General features: G+C 37.1%; 1 protein-coding gene across 7 annotated transcripts in view; it reads right to left on the reverse strand.

Moving 5' to 3' along the window:
* Nucleotides 1–24,220, reverse strand: part of PTPRM (protein tyrosine phosphatase receptor type M) — a 454,349-nt gene that overhangs the window by 243,668 nt on the left and 186,461 nt on the right. The gene's annotated exons all lie outside the window — the stretch shown is intronic.

Here is a 24,220-nt window from a genome sequence, read left to right on the forward strand (position 1 = left end):
TTTTCATTAGTTTCTCACATACTGTATTTGACAGAATTACTGCTCTGCTTGATGACTTAATCCACTCTCCTCCAGATACTGACAGCAATGTCACTGTCAAACTTGACACCTGTTTTTTACGTCCAAACATTGATTCTTCATCTTACAGCCAACGTATTTCATAAGATTGTTATCATTATAAGCAAAATATTGATTAGACTGAAATCCCTACCTGTAAATTTATAGCCTTAATTTCCAGTAGTAGCCTTCATTTCATCTGTTATCTTCAAGCAGATGAAGATGTAAAGGAGTTACTAATATGTCTCAAGCAAAATGTGAGCTCGTCTCTCATGTATTTATTAAAGTTTAATGAAAACAATGAATAAATAATTACTTCTATATAATTGGAGAGAAAAAAAACCAACCATACAAGCACCTGTTTAGGGCCAGACAGCAGAAACTCAGAATTATAAGCCACAGACCTTATAGCTAAGTAATAACATAGGCAGAAGTCCACAAGAAAAAGCACAATTCTTCTAGCTGCAGAGCAAGAAAGAGGTTAAAGCACCCCAACATCAACCCCCACTCTAAGCCTCTGTACATTCAGCCTATTACCAAAGCCAGTTCCCTTGTTTTTGTGGTACTATCAAAACACAACTTCAGTCCCTGGGTTTCTGAAACCAGTTATCCTGGATAAATGAAACTCTATCTGGCATCCACATTTCTCATATTGCATCTGAGATGGAAGAATCACGTTCTGCCATTTATGCTTTAACCTGATACATGCTTTTTTCAGTTTGTCATGCATTGTTTTATTATATTTACCTTCCTCATCACTGGGAGATACTAATTTTCCCTACATATTTCCAGAGTAGAGATCCTCATAATTCCCTCCTCATTTACTAAGCTTGCACTAATTATTTTCTCTGTCTCAATCCTCACCCTTGGCCTTTGACTGTTCTTTTTGTGAATCCATGTTTTCTCTCCACTGCCTTTTTTGTGACCATTTTTATATTCTGCCTCTCAACACTTTTTCCTGTTATTCTTCAGGGCCATGATGATTTTAGTTAGCAACTGCGGAAACAACTCACAGCACTCTCCTGTAAAAGGGTCTGCAACAAGCATTGTGCTTTGTCATTTCAGCAGGTGCCTTATTTCACATGGACAAGTCAAAACTTGGACCTATAACCTTATGATCATTGAAGAAGAGTGTTGGAAGCAGCTTTTTAAAATGCAGAGCGATTTGTCAAAGCAGCCTATGAATAAGAGCTCTTCTGAGCATTAGAAACACATAAGGACACTTTCCACCTCTGAGATGAACAAGACTGCTGGGAGTTCAAGGGTACCTTTTCTTCTTACTAGCCTTAAAAAAAATAATTTTTTGCTCGCTCAGTTACAAATCATCATCATCTGTACATCGAAAAAACAAATGAGGCATTTTCATAGGAACAAAAAGTAAATTGTGTTTCTAGAAATTACACTGTAATTTCTAGAATTACACTGATTTAATTGATTCAAAATGCATTTAAAGGACCAAATGAAGGATCGGAAGTTTGACTTCTTTTTCACCCAAACCTCTGTTTTTGGTAATTACAGCTGAACAAAGAAATGCATGTGAATGCACATATTAGCTGTGTGAACCTTGCAGTAGCAAGCATGGACTTATAAGGTGAAATTTATTATGACTTGTGAAGTAAACCCATGTGATTTATTTAACAAACTTGTGTTGTTTTCAGCTGTACTGATAATGACACAGCTAGGAACGGAAATACAGTGACACTACACTGCTCATACTGTAAATAGAATAACTCACCCTTCATTCATTAACCACATACTATGACTGACAAATGTGAGAGACACAATGACTGTAAGAAAAAATGGTAGATCTTGGCTATTCATTTATGTCTAGCTCTACAGTATCCTGAAGCACCTTTATATGGACAAACTGAATAGCTCCTGGAAATAAAGAGATAACAGATAAGATTTATATGCTGAAACAGCAAACAACAAAAAATTCAGGAACTACATAGGTTTCTAGGGAAACAAATACATATACATTTTTCAAATTATAAGCAAGTCATTTACACTGCTGATGTTGATACCCATTTCAGGGAGAGAAAAATGTACAATGTTGCTTGTGACTGACAGAGTTGTGCCTAAAACCAGAGAGGCAGATCATTACTCCTTCAATTTACAGTGCATAATACAAATTTTGCAAACTGTAAGAAACATTATGCTCTGATTTATTCTGCTGTTCTGGTAGCATAGTTTGTGGTTGGTCAGAGTGACATTTTACTTTTGAATAATGCAGAGAATCAACAGCCTAACACAGAAGGGATGCAGACGAAAGAACGCTGAGGGGGACTCACAGAAAAACTTTCTCTTGGATTGTACGTATTAAGTCCCAGGAGACCACAGATTAATAGATACCTATGCAACCAGCTCCAATCTACTGTAAGTTTCTCTACGCGGAGACTGGGAGGCTTTTTGTTTATAACCTACGAAATTCTCACAGGCTACTAGATCTTGAAAGGAAGACGTTATCTTCTATGGTGATGGCTAAAGAGTTATCCAAGTTTAGAGAACCATTCTCTGAACTTTCAGCCCCTGGAGATGAGAAGGAAACGTATGATAAAATTGGTCATATCACTAAGTACAGATGCCTGCAAAGACAGGTATCAGTAGGGTGCAGCAGAACTGTGCCACTGCCATACAAACTATGGTAAAAAGAATACTGAGGAGAAAAGAGGTTTACTATTGAACAAAAAGGAGAAGCATCCAGTATGGACATCAAGACAACTGAAGTATGTAATGCTCCTTTTGTATGAGTATCCACTCAAAAATCGACTATGACCTACCGTTTATCAAAAACGCAAATGTGAGGGGTAAAGCTCTTAGCCTGTGGTAGGGAAGGAACAGGCATGCTGAAGGGCAGTTGGGTCTAAGCTGGATATTTTCACACCTCTAGGCCTGTTGGTCACCCTGCTTACTTGAAAATTGACTATCTGGGAAACTTGCATGCAAGATCTCAAAAAAGCCAAAGAAAGCTGTATGCTTTTTTTCAAAGGCTATTTCTAAAACCCTAAAAGAAGATGCATGAAGAATTAAAGGCCTCTAGAACAACTAACCAATGTGCAAGAACTCCTCTTCATCCCTGCCAAATTAGGAGAAGACAAAAATAGACTTGCTAAAAACACATCACACAGAAAACTAAAAGCATTTGATGTCTTTGAAAAGGCAATGGCCCTCAAGTTTGGAAACAGAGTAGTGTATACATATGTTTCGATTTTATTAAGGCTTTTAACACTACTTTAAATAAGTTTTCTATAACTCATAGACACTAAGGAGGATTAGGCTAAATTAAGATTTTACACTGTGGACTCAATGAAAAATCCCATCGGAAAACTGCACTGAAAATGTAGTGATCTGGTACCCTGCCAAAGTGTAGCTAAAAGGCATCTGTCTAGGATCTGTAGCTATTAAAAATTATCACCAGTGGTGTGTGCAACAGCAAAGTTAAGAAGATCTTGGCTAACAATTCTGGAAAAAACAGAGGAATAATCCCACCCTACCACCAACCATCTGGACACTATTCCTAAATTAAAATTGTGAGATGCTACTATGAGGCAGGAACAATGAATCAAACAAACTTTTAAAATCATTTTTATTTAGCAGTATCATATGTGAAAAAGGTAACACTGTTGGGACTATTTAGGTCTCAATCACAATGCCACATTTGGGTAGTGGATAACCTTTTCTCTGTCTACAGCTGAAAAATTGAAGATTTGCACTGCAGCAAAAAAGACTGAGCTTAGGGATTAGAAAAACTTCTAACTGCATGAACTGCTGGTATGGGTGGGATGAAGAAATTACAAAACCCAATTTCTCTGAGAACTTTCAGAAAGCTAATCAAAAAGATGTCACAAATACCTAGAAATATAGTTGAAATGCTTTATAACATATTTCCAGACAAGGAAGGAAGAGAAGGCCTCTTGAAAGACTTCCCATTCTAGGACCCTATGAAAAGCAAACCATGGGGACCCAGAGAAATGAAAAAACATACTAAACAATTTATTTAGGGTTTGGTTTGATTTTTTTTTTTTTGGTGATTGACTTTACTAGGAAATATTCAAATATTATTATTGCAGTGTTATTCTGAAACATAGCTCTCAGTCACTAATGTGGTTTGCTTCGGGCAAGCCTCTAGGAAACTCAATTTGACATTGTTTCCTTGAATAAAGTTTCCTAGTAAAGAACACGAGAAATTAAAAAAGAGAACAGAGAGAGCTGCTTTCTTTCCAAGCAGAAGTTTGCCATTAATTGTTCCCTCCTATGCTTACCTTTTGAAATCCAGTGCTATGTATGGACTAAGCATCTAAAGCTTCCAGAAATCCAGACAAAGGAAAGTGTAGCTTCCCCACTGGCAATACCCAACATCAGCATTAGGAAGAAAATGTTACTGACTCCTTTGAGACAGCAGTATGTGATGAACAGAGAAAACTGAGAGCTCCAGGCTAACAGGTGGAACACAGCAGTCTCCTCTATATTTTGCGACTGTAGCTGCAGAATTCTACCTATAGGACTGTGCTCCAGAAATCAAGTTTTAATTTTAGCATTAAAAAGACCTCACAAAAAAACCCTAAACCATCTTGCATTTGATTACAATCACAATGATGACAATAAGCCTGTGTACTACACATTCTTTTTTAATCTGCTAGTAATTTGGAACAATAGCTTCAGGAAACTTCAAATCCAACTCTGATGTCAAGAAATCCTTAATTCTAAAACCTGTGTACACATCAGCATCATTAACTTCTTGCTCTTGTTGACTGGCTATCCTCTCCCTTCTTCCCAAGGCAGCATCTGGTGGCCACTCTGATGTTAAAATTTGGGATATAATCTCTCTGGGGGCTTGTCTGCATGTGCAGGAGAATGCCACAGAAGTGCTTGAAATTGAGTGATCATTTACGAATGAACACTTCTCTCTGCTAACAGCAGGTAGTTCACTTAGCTATTAAATGGTATCCTAGCTTCATCCAGTTGGTATTTTCCTCCTCTCCTAAAGAAGCTTAAATGTAATGATGTCATGCCAATAAAAGTTTCATTTCTTTTGATAAGTAGGCCAAAGTAGCAGATGTCTGTTTTAGCCTGGAGGAAAGGACATTTAATGGTGTGTGACAAATAAGAAGAAAAAAAAAAAAGCAACATTTTTTCAATGCTGCCTACTTTAAAAATATTGTTTTACTGAATTATTCAAGTTGTACATCCCTACTTATACTGCATTAAAATAACAATAACAATTTCTCATTCAAGTTTGGATATTAAAAATCATCACAGTGACCTTTAGTATACTTAATAGTTAGCTCTTGATTTTATTAAAGTCTTGACCCACTACTTATCTCCTGAATGGCCATCTACCAAAAGTGGACGATAATGGAGCTAAACACAAGGAATCAATTGTATAATTCCTTTCAAGCTCTCCACGTGTGTGCTGCCAAATCCAGTCTGTTCACTTGACTGGTTTAAAATGCAACACTGGTTTCCTAGAGAGGATAATGGACTAGCATATAAACAGAATTTTTTCTAAAAAAAACCAAGGCAGCCCAAGTGATAGAAGCCTTTAAGGGGGGGTAATAATTTCCTGAAAGGGAACAGATGCTTTAGATATTATATTAATGTAGTTTCCAACAGCACTCTACTAAAAAACCCACGTAACACTTTAAATATATATTAAAAATAGTAATGTTGTAACACTAAATGATCAACAAAGCAGACAATTTTCTACCAGTAGTGCCTAATCTAACACAAATAATAATTACCACATATTACCAAAGAGCCCAAATTATATAATTAATCAAATCTCTACATATATCTGGGAAATCCCTAGTCTTTCATAATGAATAGGCCATTAAAATATTTGTATTATACTGTATACAGAATACAGTTTAAAAAAAAATTCTTCCATATCAATATTTTTGGAATAAAAAGTCCCTAGTGTAGCAGACTGGATTCTTTAATTCATTTTGTCCAAAAAACCCAAAAATTCTCTTCAGTATTTATGCAGGGCTCTTGCACACACTGTACTGTCAGACAAACACAAGGGAATAGGACAAAGAGCACAGACCTGAAAGGGGCAACCCCCCCACCAAATCCTGTCCTCCACAGTCTGTGTAGGCTACATCCTGTCCTGCATCTCCCTTTTCACACAGTAAAAACATTTACCAAATCTAAGTGCATTTCTCCTACTCTTCACCAGAAGTCATGGACACAGAAACAAAATTTGTCTTTCACTGCTCCACTGCAGGTTTTACATTTCACAGCAATTCATACTCCAGAAGTTTCTTTGAAGAGCAGGGTGGAAAAGGTGAGGTCTTATTTTAGGATGCTTCAGAAGAAGCTTTAAGAAATCAGTTGACTTTCTTTTTACTGTTAAGAACAAAGTAAGGGAAATAGTAACAGAATTTGTGAATAACCCCATGTTATTTTGCTTATTATGTATAGTGAATATCGTCTAGGGCATTCTTGCAAAGCAGTAATTAGGGTCAGTGTAGAAAGAACTGTACACATTGTACTTGTGATTACACACACAGTTTACACTCTTTCATACTGTGATTTAGTCCGCAGTGCATGCTCTAAATAACATGGTAATTGCAGATTTATTGAAAGGAGACAATTTCAGCAGTTCAGTGAGCTTATCAGAATGAGTTTTGCAGATGAAACTGCACAACATTTTTAGAAATGAAATGTGAAGGACAGAGGGGAGCAAAGTCTTTTTCTTCAAGGCTCTGGTTGGCTACCAGAGCATGCAAGTGGATATTGGTAATTGACAATTTTTCTCTGGATTTACAGCAATACATTACTGGGATGCAACATAAATGCTGAGCAGTCACAGGGAATGGTGCATATTTTCCATAGAAGAAGGTTTTTTTGACAAGATCTACAGACTTAGCTGACTGCAGACTCACACTCCTCATACATAAAAAGAGTTTCTCACTCAAGCCACAAGCAAGGAACAGGTTCCCTTCTGTCAAGCTCTCGCCTTCATTATTGCCTAATTTGATACCAACTTTCCACATTTCACTTAGCAGTAAACAACTGAGGCATAATGTACCCGTAAGAGGCAATTATCCTCACAGTGCTAATTGCTGTGTAATATTTCTGCACTTTAGGAGTAACAGAATACAAATGTTTGCCTTCTGCAGAAGCAAAATGAGGATGAAAAAGCTACTGCGCTAACCTATCAAGATTTCACCCACACAAGTAAATAGCAAAATCTGAAAATACAAATGCATGAATCAGAATTTCATCCATACGATTTACCTGAGTATGACTCAATAAAGCGCTTTTGAGCACAGTTTCGTTGCCTGCTACCTGAAATGTTCTAGCATATCTGATCTGTAGAAGGGTTTCAGACAAGATGGGCTCTGTAGGAGATTCTCTGTCCTTCTGAACTGGCAGAGAGACCAGGAGGGACCCTACAAGGAATCTCCAGAGATACTCATTAGTTGCTTGTGCAATTTTACCCAGGTGTGATCAATATTAAGCTTCATAAGCAAAGAAAAAATTTTTTTCTGATCACAACATGAGTTCCACACTGCTGGAAGAAATGCATTAGGGAACATATAGATTGCCCTTTGCAAGTTATTAATGTGCTTACCTGCTTGGAAAGTAGTGTTAAAACGATTAACAAAACATGCCTTGCCGCTGTAGCTGTGGGATTTTTTCATCACCATCCCTTTAGCCATTTCCAACAACACTTACAAAGAACAGATCACACCCTAATTTTGTTTTTTGGATGCTGATGTTGGTATGCTATGAGGCCATAGGACAAAAGTCTGCTCTCAGCTTTCCTTGCTGGGGCTTAGAAATGCTGCTCTGGTTGAGCTTGCTGGACTCAGAGCTGCTCCTCCTTTGGCCCCGAGTGTCTGGGTAACACAAGCGGGGTCACACTCTGTAAACTCCATCTGAAAGCACCATTTGCTTTCAGAGCCACAGACCTTCACAGAGGTAAAACAAACATCTAAATTCAAGTTTTTCAAGCTTTTGTGCAACAGAAGGCCATGGATAGGTGCATTAGCAGTCTTGCAGAGCGGAACAATCAAAGAAGGTTTTCTTTGCTTGTCTTCGGTGTAGCACCCATTTCCAAAGACAGGAATGAAGCTATGGAAAGAACCAGAAACTATTTCTGTTACTATTACTCCATGGAAAAGACAGCCTTCCGCCTTGAAAAAGAAAATCATGTGCTTTGTTAAACACTTTGTAAAAGGATAGTTAAAAAATATTGTTTCTTAGCACATTCACAGTTCTGTATGACGAAGTTTTTTTTCTGTAAGATCTGTTCTAAAAACAATATATATAGATAAAAAGAAGAGGTGGGCTTTTTTTTTCTCAAAAATTTTATTTTAAGCTTAATAATGGAACATTCTACCACCATTCTTCCTTACCCATTAATTTTCCCATAGTGTGCCATCAGCTGTTTACTGATTTTTTTAACATCTATTTTGCATTGTACAGGACTTCACTGTCGACCTCCTACTGTACACATCTGATAGTCTGCAATTTCCATGCTATGTAGGAGGACGATCTGGTATTGGTAGTTAACACAGCAGCAATATTAGCACCTTGCTAAGTTGGCAAAGACTTCTTCTATAGTGTTCCTCTGCTAATTTACCACATATTCCAATCAGGAAATAACAGTCTGAAAACTATTCACCTACATTTTACAGTTCATCTCCATACTAAAATACTTGATGATCCTCTGAGGGGGCCTGTCAGGGCACATGCCATCTAAAAATTTTGCAATCTGCATAACCAGGCATGGATGGTAGGTAATTTTGTACAAATATTCCACAACAGAGCTGAAATTCTGTCTTTTCTGAATATTACCAAGATATTTGACAGCATTAAAAATTAAAATGCTTTATTTTCTTATAGAATTTGCATCATACTTGAGTTAGTATTAAAGAGGTTCATCCAAATAAGGGTTTTAGTTTGTTAATATGCCCCAGAGTCACAGCATGTTCCTATTACTTCAGAAGCTATAAAAATTAAAATGTTTTTGGGCATTATCTGACTTTGCTCCTCAACACAGCTACTGTAGTTTGTGTGCAGGACATAATGACTAGAGACCTGAGTATTATTTCGTACCTCTCTTGATTTCTTAACCAAATACCTCCAGACAGGAGGCAAATCTGATTACATGATGGAAGAGGTACTGAACAGACACAAAGTTAAATAGTAAACATCTGGTTTTTTGGTACATCACCACATCTGGCAATCCTAAAGGTTCTCCTCAGATTTCCAGAGCAGAAGATGTAATCCCAAGATGCCATATTTCCTGCTACCATTTAGAGCCTACTGCTCAGGAGGCAAAAGATTTGTCAAAGCTCTTTTTTAACCAATGCCCTTTTTGAGAACAGAAAATTTGTGGACATGGCTCTTCCTTAGGACAATAAGCTTTTAAAGCTTTAAATATTTTTAAATAGAGACTTTTTCCTTCTTTGCAGGCCTCATGAGTAGGATTTCACAGCTCACATGAAACCACACAAACCTCTTGATTTCGTTCCACTACTTTCTACCAGGTTTAACAGAACTGTAATTTGGGTTCGCTGGGCCACATTCAAGTGTCCACAGACATAGCATTCCACCAAACCACCTCAGAATAAGGTTGTAGAAACTGCCCTGGCTTAGATGATCTTCTCACCATGGCTGCCTGAAAAAGCAAGAAGCACATCCAGCAGCAACTGAAAAAAACTGGAACAGTTATACTTGTGACTATCAAGAAAAAAAATCCTTATGATAGAGAACTGGCAAGACTCAAATTTTAACTAGTTCAGATAAAACACTCTATAGCCCTTTGCTTGAATTCGCTTGAGAATGGCTTTTTTTTGCCTAAAAGAGTTCCTAGTTACCTTGATATTATCTGAAAACTTAAGGAGCAAACAGATTTTACTCAGTCTGTATCTGGCTCTTATACAAGACTGGACCAAGAGGATCTCTTAAGACACTTATGTTAAACACTGCCAGGTCAAGAGAAGTGCACAAGATCTAGAATTTGTCTGATCAGCATTTGGCCAACTTGTACCTCATGCCTCAAAAAACCAGTCTAAGGCCAGAACTCCAATTAAACCAGCACAGCCTCATGGGTATATCATAAGCTATAGGGCCAGTCAAGTTTACGTGGCTGTGAGAAACTAAAATGAAATACAGTGAATTACCTAATGCTCAGAGTAATGATGAGATAACTGGGAGAAAAAAAGCTTTCTAGGTCATATAAAATATTTGTATAACTTATGCCACTGCAAAGTTGAAATGGAAGGTGCAATGTGGATGTACCAGAGAAAGGACAGCCTGTGGAGAAGGCTCAGGAGGAAATGCCAACTCATCCTGAGGGGTCCAATGCACAACCTCAAGCAAACACAGCCATGCAGGTTCCAGACCCAAGTGAGCTCACTGGCAGCCAGCTCAGGTCTGTGCACTGGTGGCACAACCAACTTGAATTCGGATAATCTACCTTTGGATAACTGTGTGGCTCAGTTTCCTAGCAATGTACCTTGTGATGGCATATTATTATAATTAGAATTGCTGTTGCTAGAAAAATAGTCGCTAAGAAATAAACAACCCAAGTCAGTAAATGCAAAATAAGTATTTAGTGCTGTGGGTTTCACCTGGAATTTCTTCCCAGTATACATGTCACATACCATTATCTATTTCCTTCAATGTATATAATATAGTTACTAATTTTATGTCATACAGCTGTAATATATAGCTTCAAGTATAACATTAGGTAACAAGAAAGCTTAAATATAATATTATGGAAAGTATATTTTCTATAATTTAGCTACTACTTTTATAACCCATATAATTACTGCTGAGGGATAACACTATCTTTTTAGAAACTTGTTTTCTTCCTTAGCCTTTGCAGTGAATTCTTGGTTACTGGGATATGTATGGGAGTTGTTTTTGAAGGGCAGAGAGGGAAAAAAACCCCAAAAAAATAGAGAAAGATAAAAAAATAACCACATATCATTTTCTCTACCTGAATTTCTGAAGTTGTGTACAAACTCAAGAGGGTTCTGTGTATAAAACAATCGGAATCCTTCCAGCAAGGCTTGATGTTCATTAAAAAACTATAACAGAATAGAATAATAGAACTCTGTGTCCCTAATTAGAAATATTTTTTTAAACTATAAATGATCTGCCTAGAAAAAACCAAATTAACATGGTAAGACACTGGTGCACACAAGCATAAACAAAGCTTTACCTGTGTTCATTACTCAGGAAAATATGTGTTTTATAAAGAGGTGGATATAGAAATTGGGAGGATGACTGTATTCCAAGAACTTGAATCTTCAAAGTTATTGTTTAATGCCTAAGGGCACTGTGCAAGCACTGAGCATTTTCAGGATCCATTCTTTCTCATACAGAAGCTTAACTCATCTGGTAATCTTTACAAAGCACAAACAACATAGAAGTGCATTTTCCAAATTCTCACCTGTTTTTCACAAGTAGTTTGTCTTTTTCCCTGGCTGAATTTTTATGGTTTATTTTTTCCTTTCTTAAAATCATTCACAGTTATCTGACATTCCTTACTGATACCTGGGAACAATATATACATTATGTTTGAGCTTTGAAAACTCTTCCTACTGTTAAGTCTTTTTACTGTCCCTAAACAAAACTTGTTTAAAACTGTAAATAAACAAAGCACACCAGCAATAATCACACTGCCCTACTCCATACCCAATATAACCTCTGTTATGGTATGGACCAAAAACTGCATGAAGAACTAAAAAACTTCACAGTGCTAGAATATGTGGATGTTTCCTGCTTATCAAGCTCTACCATATGGAACATTTTTTTGGTGTGCTGAACAATCAGTATCAATTATGAGCAGCAGTTACGGCATGTACTGTTTATGTGAAGTTTAGGAAACCCTTACAACATTCAGCTGAAGAAATTTTTTATGTTGAGCTATTTTATGTACAATATATTTACTACTACAAATGCTTTAGAGTAAACAGGGTAAATACGGCTTAACATTTTTATCACCATTACTGCAAATGTCTGATCTTATCACAGCGTCTCAAAACTAAGGTCATCTGATGAAAAGCCATGGTCTGCTGTTTCATGTTCCTGTGGGCACTGCTGGGTTTCCCATTGCTGGGTAAGAGGTGTCAGGAGGCCCCATCTGAGCTTTGAGACCTCCCACGCTTCTCCTGAGGTGTTACGGTGAGAGCGCAGTACAGTGTGATGTGGCTCTTCCACAACCCACACCATTTTCTAACTGCAGACACAGAAACAAGGCAAAGAGGAGTTTTAGCCTTGCTTATACCTAGAGACATTCTTCTCTTAGCAACACTATGCAGACCTAATTCGGGTTAACAGAAATCTTATCCATCCCCTCTACTCCTAGAAAATTACATTTTCTCTCTCTCCTATTATTCTTGAGTCAGCAAATGCCCTTAACCCATACTGTTCTGAACTGAGATTTCAGAGATGGTCAAATGAAACAGTCTGAGGAGTCTTGCACTGTACTAAAAAGCTACAAGTGTGGAGATGCATGAGAATTGCTTCCTTTTTATGCAGAATTTAGCACAGGTCTGAACCATCTGCTAGAAAATGTACCCAAAGCAACTGAGTAACAACCTCATGGATTTACAACATCTGTAATTCCCAAAGTGTCACTATCCAACTCAGTCTAGATGACAGAGTTTACCATAAACCCTTCTATAAATCATCAGGATCAGCACTTCTCAGTGGAAGTTTCTGGGGTTCCATCAGTTATTTCTCTGTGATCCTCAGCAGGTAACCAAACAGACCTCTAGTCAATAGCCTTATATGCATTATCCAGAGTGCTGTATGCAGCAATGACACAGCTGTACAGCTGTTAAAATTTTTATGGAGGTCTACAAATGAAGTACAGGGGGGAGGAAAAAAGCACTCACTTAACAGTGCTTTACCCAAATTTAAAGCTTATTTATCAACACAATGAAAGTACAAATAAGAAGCTCAAACCTCCACTCTGTCTCTAAGAGTGATTTTGAAATAAAGACTGCATGAGGTTGCAAGCCATTTCTGGGGGAAATATCCATTAAAAGGAAAGCACTAGCAGAATTACCCCTCTGTCTGCAATTTTACACAAGAGATGTTTGTTACCGCTATCTGCATCCAAGACTAATTTTTAAACCCTCTAAAGATCAGGGCCTGAGACTTCTCACAGTTGCAGAGATGGTAATTACTCTGGCAACAGCAAAGCTGTGTCAGAGAAGACAAGGCCCCAAGATCCGTAATTTTGTGTTCAGTCTATTAGGCAGCTCAGCACTAACCCATAAAGCCATGAAAAAGCCAGGAGAGGACCACACAGTATGGATTTTTCTGTTTCTGGTTTGGTTTTTTTTTTGCCCTTAATCTCACAGTTAAAATGAAAACACTAACTGATAAATGAATCAAGCACAAATAAAACAAAATCAAAATAAATCAGAATAAAAGCATGAAAAATACATGATGACTAAGATCCACAACCACGTCACAGATTGATTTTACATGAGCTATTACAGTGAAAGTCAGGTGGTGTAATTAGTTTCTACATCATTACTGCTATGTGTTTTGGAACCACACTTAACTACAGGTATCATTAAAGTTAAGGAATTGCTTCTTTTACGAGGAGAGAAACATTTGCAGCTCTACAAACCACAGAGTAGCCATAAGGGAAAACCTACTAACATCTGAATTTAATCATATGTTCCTTCCATCTCAACAAACGGACTTCAGAAAAGTTCAGTACCAATGTAGTAGTATGAGTCCAAGACGTGGAAAATACTCTTGTGGTTAAAATATACTTAGATGAAATATTTCAGGGAGTTTTTTATTTGAAACTGCCATTTTCATATGCCAAGCTTCCCTGAGATTAAAGTCAGTTCATAAACAAAACGAAAACACTTTTTCCATCTGCTTTGCTCGGCCCATGTTTTTTTATTTGCACTTGCATGCAAGGAAAAGAAAGGTGATTTTGCAACATGAAATATTATGACTTGCAGATTGTTGAAAGGATCATTACAGATTTCCTCCTTTTTCTTTCCTTTTGCTAATAACACTTTTCCAAGCAATAGCTATATTCTGTATAACTGTATCTTGACAGCAGATCTCTACACAAGTCAACATTTAAGGTATAATCCATGACATTTAAGATCTGCAAGTGCTGTTCCTACCTGATGATGATCCTGCTACTTATTATAGCACACTCTGGTTCTATAAAAAGTGGCTGAATAAACTGGCTTTTTCAAAGAAAGGATAAGGTATCACTTCTGTATTTCCTAAAGATCTTTCAGTCCATGACATAAAAAAATTTTCACTATATATCTGCATGGTAATAGGATTTATATAGGCTGTAAATCTCTTTTCATCCCCTTTTAAAATACTGATTTCATGATTCTTTCGTAGAAGAGTAGGCACCAAAAATAGCTTTCTCTGAATATCTCTGAGTTCTCTCAAAATTTGACTTTCAAAAGCGAAGCAGTGAGACTGAATGATACTCGTCTGTGAAAAAGGAGAAGGCCCCCAAGCAAATATCTTGGCTTGTGTCTATCTAGTGGGAAAAAATATATGGCTAAATCTACTTGGACATTTGGTTATTCACCTGATAATTTTCAGCTCTACATTTCTAGAGAACCATGAAACTGGAGAAAAAATTATGGGAAAGCATATGTACTGGGGCTGGAATCCAAACCTTTGGGAAGCCAATACTCCTCCTCATGTTTTTCTGCAAAAATACTAGTTGAAACAAGTCCAAGAACTATTTCCTGAATCTTCTCATTTCTAGGGACTTTCCTCAACAATTTAATACTCTCCTCTTCCAAGACACTAAGGCTGTGCCACCTTCTGACTAATGTCCAAATTCCTAGGCTAACTCCTTTTCTGAAGGTGCTCTGAATTCCAGAATGATGCTGTTGGCAGTGGGCCCTCCTTGTACACAGGGTCACAAAAGAAAGATTTGTGTCAGCTGCAATACTACTAACTGGATCCCCAGCTACTCCTTTCCATCCAGGAATGGTTTCAAGCTGAAGTTAGCACTTTTTGAGCAGGTTCAGTATCTCTGTGGGGAAAAAATCATTAACTCTGAATAATCCAAAACATGATGTATCTCTAGAAATCTGTGCAGAAATGCAGCTTTCATTTTCCTAAATCTAATTTCTGAAAGAGCAGCTCTGTCTCTTTTGGTGTTTATCTGGATCCCTGGAGGAGTCAGCGCTCCACTGAAGATGAGATTGCTTTAGTCTAGATTTACTGCAAATCAATGAATGCTGACTTCAAAATTCATTCTGGTTGTATTCTAAATGACTTTTCTCTTGGATGATGGCTTGATAAAAGTGTAATCCAACCAAAGAAAAAAGTTCATCACCAAAAGAGCTTTCAAAAAACCTTTACTAATTCCTAGGATCATAGAGAAACCAAATGGCACATGTGTATCAATGATAGATGTCCTTTCAGTGCTGAAACTTTAAGTTAAAAAAATATCCTCCCTGGTTTGAAAAAATATCAAAGAAACTGTCAAGAGTTTCTTGGATCAAATTCAGCTCTGAAGTAGCTCTTTATTTTACAAGGAAGATTAACCAGATGATGCAGGACATTCACATTTCTTTGATTCCTCTGACATTATTCCCTTTGGGATTTCTCTGATCTGTTTCACAGGGCAGTTCTGCTTGAAGCACCTGAAGAGTGCCTATGCCAAATATAATTCCTCCACAGGACAGAAAAAACCTTCTTCTCCCTTTATTGACAAACCCTTTGGAGACTTCAGCAGACCTTGGCTGGCCAAAGACAATAGGTCACAATTGAAAGAGACACTTAGCCGAAGTTTCAGAGAAGTTTCTAGCCCCAAAAGCGAAACTAAGAAGAAACAGAAAGGATCAGAGCACAATCCATAAAATCCTAGCTCAACTGTCAGGTGTCTGAGGCTGGGAGCATTTTTGTGGTCATTGCTATGGCCAAACCTCTTCTATCCTGTGACAATTCACATCTCTTTCTGAAAGCATTACAAAAGGAAAAAAAAGTTTAATCATTTTACAGACAAATCATTACAATGTCTTGTTTTAAATAATGCATCAATAGCCTGTATTTTTTAAGAATTCTTTTGATCATTTCTAGTACTTTGAAAAATTTTAAATCCCATATGTATTAGCCTCAATTTTTTTTTGTTCAAACCTATATAAAGTTGGGGAAAATTAAAAAAAAAAGATACTGTCCATTAGATCATAATCCCTTAGTCGTTTTCTTTCTAGCATTTCCATTTCTGGTGGACAGGATACTAACAGTAAAGCAAACCTACAGTCTGCATACTAAAAAAAGATATCTTTTTGTATTTTCACTCCATTCAGTCTTACCACACCAAACAGAGTAAAATGAAATAGCATAAGATTTACCACGTTTTTTCAGGTGTGCATATTTACTTCAGTGGGACTTAAGAGTAACGTGATTCTAAATGCCATGCTTTTAATGAAGGGGTTGTATAAACCAGAAGCAAAATATGTAGCAGAGAAAGAAAAGTAAAGAGTTAAGATTCTAGACAAAAGAAGCTGTCACAAGAAGGAACTAAGTGAAATGAAGTGAAAAAGCAGATAGCACAAATAAGAATAATCTGTACCTTGAACAAATGCTCGATATGCAAAGCCCAAGCTGGTTCATTAAAAAAGAAAGGAAAAGAAAAAAAAAAAAAAAGAAAAAAGTGGGGATATAGGTAATCTGTATGTCCTATACTGATTTACCTACAGCAATGTATTACATATATTTTGGGGATTATAATTCAGTCTTTTCACACTATTGACTGGAATTAGAAAATGCCCATCTACAAGAAGGGTCGGACTACAGGCCTCTCAGCCTCACCTTAGTAGATCAGATCATCCAGAGAGCCATCACACACCACAGGACAACTAAAGAATTGGGCCCAGCCAGCACGGGTTTAGAAAAGGCAGGTCCTGCTTGACCAGCCTGTTTGCTTTTATGACAGAAGTGACATGCTTATGGGTGCTGTCTACCTAGATTTCAGTAAAGCATTTGACACCATCTCCCAGAGCATTCTCCTGGGAAAATGGCTGCTTATGGCACAGACAGGAGCACTCTTTGGTGAAAAACAGGCTGGATGGCCAGGCCCAGAGAGTGATGGTAAATGGCAGTAAATCCAGCTGGCATCTGGTCACAAGTGAGGGTCCCCAGGGCTCTGTATTGGGGCCAGTCCTGTTTAATATCTTTATCAATGATCTGGATGAGGGGATCAAGAGCAACCTATGCAAGTTCACTGATAACACCACACAGGTGAGAGTGTGAATCTGCTGGAAGGCAGGAAGGCTCTGCAGAGAGATTTGGACAGGCTGGATCAATGGGCTGAGGCCAATGGTGTGAGGTTCAACAACGCCGAGTGCCAGGTCCTGCACTTGGGTCCCAACAATCCCACACAGCGCTACAGGCTGGGGGAAGAGTGGCTGGAAAGCTGCTCAGCAGAAAATGACCTGGGAGTGTTGGATGACAGCAGCCAAACAGGAGCCAGCTGTGCCCAGGTGGCCAAGGAGGCCAATGGCATCCTGGCCTGTATCAGGAATACTGTGGCCAGCAGGACCTGGGTAGTGAGGCCACACCCTGAGCCCTGCGTTCAGTTTCGAGCCCCTCCCTACAAGAAGGACATTGAGGTGCTGGAGTGTGTCCAGAGAAGGGCAACAGAGCTGGTGAAAGGTCTGGAGCACAAAGCGTATGAGGAACAGGTGAGGAGCTGAAGGTGTTTAGTGTGGAGAAAAAGGAGGCTCAGGGGTGACCTTACTGCTCTCTACAACTGCCTGAAAGGAGGGTGTAGTGAGGTGGAGATTGCTCTCTTCTGCCATGTCTCAAGTGAAAAAGATGAGAGGAAAAGGCCTGAAGTTGTTCAGCTTAGATACTAGAAAAAAAAATTTCACTGAAGGAGTGATTAGGCATTGGAATATGTTGGTCAGGGAGGTGGTGTAATCACCATTTCTGGAAGTGTTCAAGAAGAATGTGGATGTGGCAGTTGTGGTTACGGTTTAGGGGCAATTATGTGGTGCTAGGCTGATGATCGCACATGATGTTCTTTTTCAACCTTTATGATTCTATTATTATGTGAAATTTGACGAAAAAAGACTCTTTAGAAAACCTCTCCTCTTCCACCAAGAATTATTAAAAATATAAAGCAAACATATCTAATTCTTCTGACAAAATGAGAAAATTATTTTTACTTTCTTCTAGAACATGAAACTCTGCCGGTAACACTATACTGTTGTCAGCTTATTCTTAAACTGCACAATTCCTTGGCATGTCTCACAGCATTTCAGATCAGTTGCATAAAATCCATGGCAGTTGACTACAGAATTTGGTCTTTTTACCTGGTATGAAAATTCCCTTGTTTATATTAAATGTTTGGGCAACTTCTAACTCCACTGACAGAACAAATAGTATCATCCTTGAAAAAGCTATTGAAAGTGAGCAGAGTCGGTGTGTTATACTTTAACCTTGGCAATAGACCATCTAAAAATTAATGGATACAGTTTGGAAGATTAAGGAGACATTTGTCTTCTCTTTTTAGAATAAGAACACATTCTGCTCAGATTCAGAAAGTAGAAGCACCATCTTGCATTGTATCACAGAACTTAAATCAACAATGTCCTAAAAGTGAGGCTTTACAACAAGATCTTATTTTAGGAAAATAACTGCTTTCAGTCCTTCATCAATAGATATGAGGATTATCACTGTTCAACAGCTTGGGCAGGTCTTTACATATTTTACAGGAGCAACTGACCTTACCGTCATCCTAGAATGCTTCATCTCTACCCCTAAAGGGACTTGTGGGTACTAACATGCAGTAGCCTAGTCTCCCTTGAAGCATTTTTTCACCAGTGGAAACAGAATAAAATTTAAAAGATTAATTTAAAATAGGAAATCAATAAAGGAGTCCTTTAAAAGATAAGCAAGAACACTTTGTTTGGATCCTGCTTTCAGTCTAACTTTTACAATGTCCGTCCTTCCACGCTGACTACAGAAGTTACCAAAGGTACACACTGAGTAGCACAACCATCATTCCTGATAGCCTATATAAAAGCTGGAGGCAGCTCTTAACTGGGAATTTGTATTTCTGCTGAATCTCAGAAATTAAGTTTATGGGAGTAGTATTTATTGTTTCCATAGGCACTAAGCTGTCTAAGGAACCACAGCATTTCCTTAGATTACTCATAGCAATGCTGGGGCAAAATCAACAGAAAGTTTGTTATGAAAATATTGACAAAACTTGAAAAAGTTTGATCACGGGAAGCAAAATTATTCTAGTCTTACTGGCTCATACTTTTGCCAAAATAAAATGACCTGAAATAACAGTATGATGCCAATACAATTATACAGCATAATCAGATTGCTTACTAGTACCTTAAAAAAACCCATTTCTTTGTTTCCATGATTACTCCTGATAAATACCATAGACTTCCCTCAGAATTTTATTTTCAGCAATAGATCATTATTGGTTAAAAACAAAATATAGTGTTATTTCAATTATTGCTTTATCAACTGTGCTTCTCAGGATTATGCCTACATAACCCATTTTGTTACAATGCTTACACATGAAATGCTACCCAAAAACTGGGGTGAAACATACTGAATAAAATAGGAGAACTAATGAGAATGAGGAACAATATAAACAAAATAAAATGCGAGGAATCGGCAAAAAATGCAGCTCCTGATTAATGAGCTTCAGCCAAACAAAAGCTTTTACAAAAAGAAAGGACTGAAGATCTCCTGAACCTCATCTAGAGTGCTTTTATCTGAAATTAGCTTACTCTTTTCCCCTCTTTGCTCCACAGAAGGAGACAGATTCCACCTTCACTTCCGCTTACCCATCCACCCCAAAAAGCTGTTCTTCTTGCCCTTTTTGTTTCTCTGTATGAAGACTTAGGATACATCTATAATGAGTGCCAATTTTTACAAGTTTTGAGCTGTGAACAGGTAAAGGCTTATTGACCCATGACAGCTTCTGCATGCTCCTGCAGATTGTCTCATTCTACAGCAATCTCAAGTTGCTGCACATTTCAGCCTCTGTTTTTCACTGGAAAAAGTGATTCCATTTGTAATGTCAACATCTAACATCACTACAACACGTTGAAGCCTTTTTTCCCCCCTCCCAAACAGCAAACCCAGTAATTTTTGTAATCGTGGAAACTTAAAATTGAAAATAGGGAATTTTCTTTTTCCTCTACATCATGTGCCTGTGCCTCTATTATAGCAATACAAAATTGTGATTTGAATTCCTGGACAATTTTGTACCACCCAAGACAAATGACATCACTGTCAGTTTCTTTTAAAAGAGTATCTTAGTAGGATATATTCTTTAATGTTTCATACTGAAAAAAAAAAAAGCAGATATTCACTACTACTACTTTAAACTATATTCAATGTATTTTTTTTCAGCCATGGCATGTTAAAGTAAAGCAACTAAATAACTTCTGAATTCATTTGCTAACCTTATATTTGATGTTTTGCGTGAGAAATAGCACCAGCAACTATACGCCTAGAGACACCAGTGCACACAGTTGTCACAGACATTTTATCATCAGTCCCTTACCAGCTGTTTGTGCAACTTAGACAAATACTAGCAAATTATTCAGAAATGGCTGCTCTTTCTCGTTCATCATGATGGAAACTTTTAGCAAACATAGTTCACCTTTTGCTGAGAATGAGTTTAAAATTATCTTATCCATTGTTACATGTCTTTCCATCGTTGTTTAACAGCTCCACCACCCCTTCAGGGCAAGAAATAATCTTGTGGGAAAAAAAGAGGAAAAAAAAAGGGGGGGATAAAAAAGAAACTGGTTGCTTGTGCTTACAAAAATAAACCTAGATGTATGAGTTGTAAGTCTGAAAAATAAATAAGTCATCGTTTATATACAATCTAAGAACTTCACAAAGATTTGCTCCATTCAGTTGTTCAGATGTACTAGGTACATTCATTTTTGATCAAAGTAATAAGCTATCTGCTATGAAGAAATAATTAAATATTTAGATGGATCTGAGATTTACTCATATTCATAGAATTCTCTGAAGGTTACCTTCTTCTTCTTCATGCATCCTTAAGACATTGAAAAGGCAGAACACTCTGTTGCCCTGCCATTTCAGCATTTCAACTTGTCAAATCAACTGCTATTAGACTACAATTGTTACAGAAGGCATCTAGGGCCATGCCACTTAAAACTTCTCAACAACAGAAGACAGCTCAAAACATCTTAAAGAAAAAACCTCTTATGTGATCCACTGCAGAACTATGCATCTCTAAAGCTCCAAATGCAGAATAAAGCACTAGGATGTTATCTAATTACAAATCAAATAGTTTTAACAATCAATGCGTAAATCATTTTGTGAAGATTAAAACCTGCCGTATGGATGAAAAGAAAGAAGACATACAAACTGGTCTCAGCAGCTTGCAGTAACATCCAGGAAGCAACTACTGCAGAGCATGAAAATGAATGCAGAAAAGTATTTTTCTGACAGATTTTAAGATTTTAACACTGACTGCTTTCATAAGCAATGAGCTGTAAGTGAAAAGATTAACAGTAAAGTGGTAGTACACACAGCAGTAAACAACCACTTGGAATTTTAGCAGATAGTCTCTGAAAATTATTGTTATGAAAATAACCTATTTTCAAGTCATTTGTTTTAGGAACTCAGGACCATATTGTACACTAACTGCTTAGCAGAGATTATGTCACTGTAACACAGAATAAAATAAATTAATTTTGGAAGATTCATGCCAAATGAATTCATGCCAAAGATTCATGAACAAACTATTCTGTGATGTTATCAGAGCAGTAATAGTTCATTGTTTAAATGGACTCAGAAGTAAGATGAAAGTAATTTTTACTCAGTAAAGAGTCCAACTTTCCTGCATTTGTAGAACCTTATTTTGAGATGAATGGCATATATACTTTGTTTAAAGAATGAACAGATAGCATATTAAGAGGAATCAGTGTGCAATTAGACTTGTGCCTAATTAACAGTGATAACTAAAGCACATAAAACACTTCTGTAAATGCAGAGCTCAAATGAGTGCATGGAAGAAGAATCACTTATCTAATTTTTAAATGAGAGTGATTCTGAGCTTTGCTATTGCCTGTGAAAATCTGGTACCCAAAATTTTTATATATTAATCTTTTCTAGTGCTCCCTTTGAAAGAAACGAACAGGGTAGCCTCACAATGTTTTTATTTTCTTTGAGACTCCAGTACCGGAAAGCAAAGGGTCCATCTCAGTTAATAACTGGACAGTTTGAAAATGAGAATACGCTGTCACTTCTCCTACCAGAAACCACTCTGTTCAAGATTAAAAAGAATCTTGCTAAGGTGGCCTTAAAATATCATCATTCTTCATGAACAGTCTTAGATACACACTTAGACAAAGTAAAGGTTAATGAAGAGAAACAGTCTGGGAAGCCCTATCTGCATATTACCGTGAATTACAGCACGATTCAACAACCACAATTTTTCATCTCCTTTTACAGTAACTGAAAAAAAATAACAAAAGGATTTTTAGTTTCTTTTTAAAACAACTAACAATGCAATGCTGTTTGTCAGTGAAAGGTTTTTTGACAAAAGAAATGCTTTCATTGATTACCCTGAATTATAAATTATAGCTCTCTAATTTTTCCTCTTATAAATGAATACTCTTCACAATCTAGCCTCACATGTCAGACAAAAAATTGAAACTTTTATAATGGAAATTTAATTATAGTACAATTTTTGCCAGTTGTCATTCCAAAGTCATCTATAATTATGCTCAGGTCATCAAAAGTTATTTTCTTCATTTACTTGGCCAAATGTGCCAGTAACACATTGGTTCATCCTCTCAAATTCAACACTATACAACAGTAATTAAGAAAATTACAGATTTTTTTTTTTTATTTTTTAAGCTAATTGCAAACAAAATATCTGCAGAAATAGTCAAAACAAAGAGCAACTGACAGACAATTTGATTTTTGTTTCCAAAGAACATAAATTTTTAGAAATGAAAACGCACTTCTGCATGTCAGGAGTAAACACTTACTGCTTTTTTGTTTTACATGCATTTTTCCATAGGATAATTCTAGAAGATAACAGTCCACTATAAACATAATTTTCTACTGCAAAATTTTGGCACCAAAACACCTTCAGAGAGCTTTTTGAAAATTCCGAATCATGAACTAACAAATGAAACTAAACTCTCCCTTTCCCAAAAGAAAGCTCTCCTCTCTCCTTCCAGGAAGTGGATCAAGTTTAATGGAATGAGTAAGCATGAACTAAATACATAGATAGTTGTTAATAAATTTTAAAGAATAACAAGTATGCTCAAATGATGGTATATATTGAAAGACAGCTAAATGCAGACATCAGAAGTATAAATTTGAAAATACAACTGTTAAAACTATTTGAGATGGTTGGGCATACTGAAATGCAAGAGCCACAAATCACTGACTTCACTGGCTGTTTGATTTTAATCTCCACTATTTGTTTTCTAATAATGCTAGGCAAAGCGTTTCCCAATTTTATTTCTTGTTTCTTCTTAGAGATTTAAGTTAGTATTTCCTTGCTGAATGCTTTCCAGTAAAATGTTTTATTTCCTGGGCCAGAATTCATTTAGCCATATAGATACAAAGGAGAAAAAAAAAAAAAAGAATATAGAACAACTTTCCTTACTCATATATTTCTGGCTTCTTAAGAGTCTGGAAGAATCTCAGCTCCATGGGGATGCCCCTCTCTGCCTAAGCAACACATTCAGTAGCAATTAGATGGATTACCAAAAAAACCTATTTTTTTACATCTATAGAAGCTGAGGTCTAGTGCTCTGTGAACTGTCACAACTTTATTTCTGTTGTAAACAGAAATGTGATGCACTCTTGCTCACCATGAGAGATCCTTGGACTGTAGGACAGCATTACCTATTTATAGCATTGCAGCAACCTAGTACCCTAAAGAGGGAGAATTTTTTTTCTCCAAAGTCAGGATATTTCTTCATCAGGATCTGCCCCGATTTCAGGTCTCAAACTTGATGCATAGTCCACAGTCTAGGCTACAAAGTTGTAACTGAACTTCACAGACAAAAGTAACTCCAGAAAAGCCAGAACTCAGCACCAGCTTTTCTTCCTGGGAACCTTTAGGAGGTTGGACTGAGTTCTGCATATGACTCTACATTTGCAAAACAAACAGTGATTTTTAGTTTGCAAAGCCAAAATA

This window comes from Coloeus monedula (genome assembly GCF_965178545.1).
Source record: "Coloeus monedula genome assembly, chromosome: 1".
Classification (NCBI taxonomy): domain Eukaryota; kingdom Metazoa; phylum Chordata; class Aves; order Passeriformes; family Corvidae; genus Coloeus; species Coloeus monedula.